The 6,704-nt window shown below is 36.4% G+C and overlaps 1 pseudogene; it reads left to right on the top strand.

Moving 5' to 3' along the window:
- The first annotated feature begins 422 nt into the window (after positions 1-422).
- LOC106969550 (phosphoglycerate kinase 1-like) lies at positions 423-1,990 on the top strand (annotated as a pseudogene).
- Positions 1,991-6,704: the final 4,714 nt, after the last annotated feature.

Genomic DNA, 6,704 nt, shown 5'->3' with positions numbered 1-6,704 from the left:
GTCAAAATCTCAGAAGGTTTTTTTGAGGGAAACTTATGAATTGTTCTAAAATTAAAATGGAATTAACAAAGGGAGTTTTAAAATGAACAAAATGGAAAAACATTCTTTTAAATTCGTAATTCTTTTAAAACTGCAATAAAGCTACATTAAGACTATACTACGGGTATAAGGAATGACAAATCAGTAGAACCAAACAGAGTCTAAATATAGATGTAGATACAGATATAAATTATATAGTCAATTTATTTTCAGCCAAGGTGCTAACTTAAATCCATTCAAAATAAGTCTCTTTAAACAGATAGTGCTGGATCAATTCTATATGACACTCCACACACCAACGTTAAACTAATTCAAGATGTATCAAAGGCTTAAATATAAAATCTACCACCATAAATCTTCTAGAGGAAAAGATAGGAAATTGTCTTTGTCACCTTGAGTAGGCAAAGATTTATTGAACAAAAAAACCCACCAGTCATTATAAAAATTGATAATTTGAGTTATATCAATATTAAAGAGAAAACTTCTATCAAAAGAAATCATTAAGAAAATGAATATAGAAGCCACACACTACAAATATTTATATGCATAAATCTGACAAATGGCTTTTATCTAAAATATATAAAAAATTCCACAAATCAATCTTATGAAGACAAATAATCCAATAAAAAGGGTAAAACTTTTGAAAAAATACTTTGCAAAAGATGATATAAGAATGACAGTGTTGTGTAAGCTCTCAACCTTGCTGCTGTTGTATTGCTAAGATGTTGCTTTCTAACAAGCAGACTCTGGACAAGCTGGACATGGAGGGGAAGTGGGTCATCATGACAATGGACTTCAACGTACCTGTGAAGAACAATCAGATAACAAACAACCAGAGAACCAAGGGTGCTATCTCAAGCATCAAATTCTGCTTGGACAATGGAGCCAAGTCACTTGTTCTTATGAGCCATCTGGGCTGGTCTGATGGTTTGTCCATGCCTGACAAATACTCTTTGGAGCCAGTTGCTATAGAATTCAAATCTCTGCTGAGCTGAGATTTTGTTCTTGAAGGACTGTATGAGCCTGGAAATGGAGGAAGCTTGTGCTGATCCTTCTTCTGGGTCTGTCATCTTGCTGCAGAACCTTCCCTTTCATGTGAAGGAATAAGGGAAGGCAAAAGATATTTCTGGGAACAGGGCTAAAGCTGAGCCAGCCAAAATAGAAGCCTTCTGAGTTTCACTTTCCAAGCTAGGGGATGTCTATGTCAATGATGCTTTTGGCACTGGTCATCAAGCCCACAGTTGAATGGTGGGATTTAGTCTGCCACAAAATGCTGGAAATTTCTTGATGAAGAAGAAACTGAACTACTTTACCAAGGCCTTGTAGAGCCCAGAAACCCTTCCCTGCCATCCTGGGTGGACCTAAAGTTACAGACAAGACCCAATGGATCAATAATATGGTGAACAAAGTCAATGAGATGTTTATTGGTGTTGGAATGGCTTTTACCTTCCTTAAGATGCTCAACGACATGGACAATGGCACGTTTCTACTTTGATGATGAGGGAGCCAAGATCATCAAAGACCTGATGTCCAAAGCTGGGAAGAACAGTGTGAAGATTACCTTGCATGTTGGCTTTGTCACTGCTGACAAGTTTGATGAGAATGCTAGGACTAGCCAAGCATGGTGACCTCTGGCATACTTGCTGGCTGAATGGGCTTGGAAGGTGGTCCTGAAAGGCAGTTGCTGGGGCTAAGCAGATTGTGTGCAGTGGACCTCTGGGTGTATTCGAATGGGAAGCTTTTGCCCAAGGAATCAAAGCCCTCATGGACAAAGTGTTGAAAGCCACTTCCAGGGACTGCATCACCATTGTAGAGACACTGCCACTTGCTGTGCCAAATGGACACAGAGGATAAAGTCAGCCATGTTTAGTACTTTTCTGGCTATTGATTCCTGTGTGCAGCTCCTAAGTCAACTTAGCAGTTACTGCGTCTCCCTTCGGCAGTAGCTAAAATCTTCCCCGTGTCAGGATTCACCTAGTGGCAGAAAGATGCAGTGTCGAAAACTCTTAAACAGTTGCACAGCATCTCAACTGCTCTTTTACCACACCCTGGTCTTGCCTGCATGCTTCAAGAACCCCTTGAATTTCTTAGTGACTAAAGCATTGTGCTTTCTAAAGGGCATATGTTTATATTGTGCCTGTTAAAAGAAAATGAGTTGTGTTAGCTTCTCTTTTTGAAGTAGCTTATTATGATTAGTGTTGTCATTGTTTCATTACTCAGGATCGAAATAAGATGAAATCCCAGTTATAGGTAGTGAGGGAGACAAAGTTGTTAATGTATTAAATAAATAATAAATGTTTTTCACAAATGACCAATAAGCACAAATGTGTAAAAAAAAGGCTGTATACTAATCATCAGAGAAATACTAGTGAAAACCACAATGATATATCAGCTGTAATTCAATTTAAAAAATTAAGAAAAAACACAATTACAAACCATTTTACACCTGCTAGAATGGAAAACAGTTAAGAGCAATAAGAATACTTGTTGGTAAGGATGTAGAACAATTAACTTTCATAAATGCTGATGGGAATATAAAATTATACAAATACATGTTTTGCAGTTTCTTATACAGTGAAACAGACATTTTATCCCACAACCCAGGAACTCCATTTTAGGCATTTACACAAGATAAATAAAAACACATGTCCAATAAAAATATTTATAAAATTGTTTTTTACAGCCTCATCAAATAGCCCCTAATTTGAAACAACTCAGATGCTCATGCACAGGAGAATGGAATAAACACCTTGTAGTATACTCATACAGTGGACTATTTCTTGACAATAAAAAGGAAATGAACAGTACTGATACAATCCATGTCATAATGAATCTTATAGATGCAGTGTTAAACACACAATTTTGAACAAAAGAAACCATACATAAATGATTATATTCTGTAGGATTTCATTTATTTGAAATCCAAGAAGAGGACTACTGTGATAGAAATTAGAATAGTAATACTTTAGGTGGGGGAGCATGGGATTGAATGGAAAAGGCAAGAGAGTGATTTTGGGGTGATAGAAATGTATTTAGGGTATTTCACTTTGGATAGTAGTACCCAATTCTGGATGGTAGTTACATGGGTGAATGGATAGTAGTTACATGGGTGAATAAACTTATCAAAACCCATCAAACTGAACATTTGATACCTGTATATTTTATTGCATGGATAGTATATGTTAGTAAAAAAAAAAGGAACCTAATGAGATGTCATTAATGTAAAAATGGCTAAAATTAAGAAAAAAACAAATAAACATGGTCATCTTGAATACTGAGGGAGTTATGGACCCATGGGAACAGGCAAGCAGTGCAAGTAGTGAGGTAAATTGGTACAACTAGTCTGGAAACTTAAAGGGAAAGGTGCACAAAGCTTTGACCCAGAAATTCCACTCCTGGATATATTAAAAAAAGAAGAGTGGAAAAGGCTGGTCAAGGCAGTTTATAACAGTATTACTTTAATATTAAAATTTGTGTGGTATATACCCATCCAGCAGTGAAAACTACATTGTAACGATAGGCAAAAAAAAAAAAAAAAAAAAAAAATCTCAAAACCATTATATTTTGTAAATTAAACTCAAAAAGAAAGAACACATACCGTGTGAGTCTATGTATATAAGTGTCAAAAATAATTGTAAATTGCTCTGCATTTTTCTGTTTGCATGTTTTATTTCAGTTTTAGCAAGTGAATTATGAACGTCAGAAGGGAGAGCCTAGGCTGTGATGTGGGTTTGGAGTAAAGAGGAGGAGGAGAGATCAACAAGAAGCAATGATTTTACGTTTAGTCTCCATTTCCATTAACAGAAAAAAACACAAGTATCTCTTTCATACCTTTGTTCAGTTTTGTTCTTCATTGATTTTTGTTGTATTCATACCAGAACAAAGTCAGAAATCTTAAGGCCGTTGAAATATTTTTTGTTCTTCTCTCCCATCTGCACTCTGAAATACCCTTTTTACAGTTCACCAGTGTCATATTACCTTATTATCTTACTGAATATTTTATGCATAGGCACTTCTTTCTATATTTGCTTTCACAACTTTTTGGGTTTTCCATTGACTCCTAAATGCTAGCTTTTTGATGAGGCTAATACTTTTTGCCAAGTCCGTTAGACCCTTTCAGCTTTTATAAAAGTATGCTGACCTTTAATGATTGCACTGCTGAGTAGCATGATTAACATATATATTTTTGAAACTGTGACATAAACAGACCATAAAAAAGTAATAATTTAAGTAGATTATTAATCTGTTTTATTTATGCATATTATTTCCTCATACAAAACACTATAGCCTCAAATTATTGTTGAAACCCAATTTTATTCTCTGGCATCATCTAGTAATTCCAGTGTGAATAATTGCCTTGTAATAAACAAATTACCTGATCAAGAGGATGGAATAATTAGATATATACATGATTCCATGCATTTTTCTCCTCTAACTCCAGTATTTCAACAATGCCAATAATACAGCTTTCTGAAAAGTCAAAGCTTTTCCTTTTATAAGATACTTTCATGGATACATTCTGTTTGGTGAAAATAATTTCAGTCTTAAATATGTGCCTTTACAGACAAATGCAAATGTGATCAGCAAACAAATGTAAAATTTGTGTATAGAAAATAAAGCAGCTATAATTTAATTAGTACCTTCCATAGTATGGTGCTAAATAGACAGTTTTCATGTATTATTTTAAATTGAGTGTAATATTCCAGTATAAATCTCTATATTATCTCCATATTCTATTCCCTTTTGCAGATGAGGAGACAGTAGCAGGGAGATAAAATGACTTGAACAAAACACACATGACTGTTAAGATTCCCACCGTTGCTGTTCATAGCTTTTCATAGATGATAATGACTTCTTCCAGGGTTTGGCCACCTCAGGACCCACAGGTTCATCTTTAGAGACTAGGGCCGTAAGTGGCTCAGTATAGTAGCTGCAAAGTTCTGAGCTGGTATCTATGGTAGAGAATTTGTTAATAAGTCAAAAATATGAAATAAATATTAACATATCAAACCCTCTGGCTCATGACAGAGATAATATCAATGGGGATATAGTTTTGCTGGGATATTTTAGCTTCAGTCCTACATGAAACTGTAGATCTCCCATTTTGCTAAATCATTCCTAGCCTCAGACATAGTGGTCAAGTACATGAAAAGCTTGTCTTCCATGTCTGCTCACTTCCCTTTTGAAATGCTCCTCCCATCATAGCCCACCACCCTCTCCTTTCAGTGTGCCTGGTCACTCTGCATTCCATTCAGACCTACGGATTCTTCTTCCTCTTCCCTCCTCACATATCAACATTTTCCTGTCAAGTAGCACATGTCTTTAAAATTCTGATATAAACATATCAGAGTTTATTATTTTTTGATCACTAAAAAAAGTACATTGTATCTGTGCCTATCCTACACGTGACATCTCTAAGCAGCTTACACAAAAAGTGAATTAGGTAACTCAAGCAACACCAGTTCTTTCTTTAGAGAGCACTTCACTCTTGGACTCAAATGATGGTATTTGGGATTCATCTTTCCAGTCTCCTAGCTCTGCTGTCTGTGCTGACTTCATTGTCAGACAGAGTCTGCCTTTCTGGAGCCAGTATGCCTATCTTTCCAGGCTTACCTGGGAGCAGCTGGGCATTTTCAATGGAAGGAGGATACATCTTTTCTAGGAGTTGTAGAGAAAAAGACCTGGGGACCTTGACTCCAACTGGTTTGTTAGGCATGTACTGACTCCTGGAACGGATAACCACCTCTTGGTGACATGGTCTTCACCTTGGATGAATGTTTGATAGGGAAAAAGCATACAGTGAACACACTCAATGTATTTTCAAACAAGCTTTAAGACAGTCATATCAAAATGTATGTAACCATACAGTTAGTGGAAGGCTTTCCATTTGCATTTCAGGAGTTCAAGTATGTAGAATTGGCATTCCAGAAGGGGAATTTACAGATATGAAGGCTCTTTTGGGAGTATATGGACTCTGGGGCAGGGGGGGAGGGGCAACTGCCCCCTTTAAGTGGAACAGCCTGGAGCAGTGAATGAGTTGTCCTTTAGTATGATCTTAACTCAAGAGTTCTGATTTTCTCACTCACATTGCAATCCTATTTTCCTTGTCAACAGTTTTCCTGTGCTGATTTAAAAATATTCTAAGGGTTGTTGTTTGTTTTGCTTCTTGGTAGCCATATGGTCTCTTTACAACCAGAAATGTGTTCTTTCTTTGAGAGGGATATATTCTGTCCTGGCTTGGGGTGAATATTTCTTGTGTGTGTTCACATTCATGTCTTCACTCAAGAATTTGTTGAAAATCTGAAAAATCTAAAGCTTGTGTGGCCACAGTGACACATTATGGTGCATAATGAAACATGACTCGTTTATTTAAATAGCATAAGTGAAATGTATCCAGCATTTCTAATGCCCGACCATTGGAAATATTTCTCAGTGGTATACCCTAATGTCTAATAGGTCACTGGCATGTAACTGCTGGAAATTTGATCAGGGATTCCATGTGCAGTCTAGACTTGAGGATAAAGGATCAAGACAAGAATTTCACATCCAATATACCCTCTTTCCATCGAATCAAATAAGATTGGAGTTACCAGTCTGTGTATAGAAAACCCAAGCATTAGCCCTAGAATTTAATTCAGAATCAAGGAAAATACAATATGCTCTAA

The sequence above is a fragment of the Acinonyx jubatus genome, chromosome A2, assembly GCF_027475565.1.
Source record: "Acinonyx jubatus isolate Ajub_Pintada_27869175 chromosome A2, VMU_Ajub_asm_v1.0, whole genome shotgun sequence".
NCBI classification, from domain to species: Eukaryota; Metazoa; Chordata; class Mammalia; order Carnivora; family Felidae; genus Acinonyx; species Acinonyx jubatus.
Note: the sequence above shows the minus strand (reverse complement) of the source record. Positions and strands in the feature narration are given on the sequence as shown.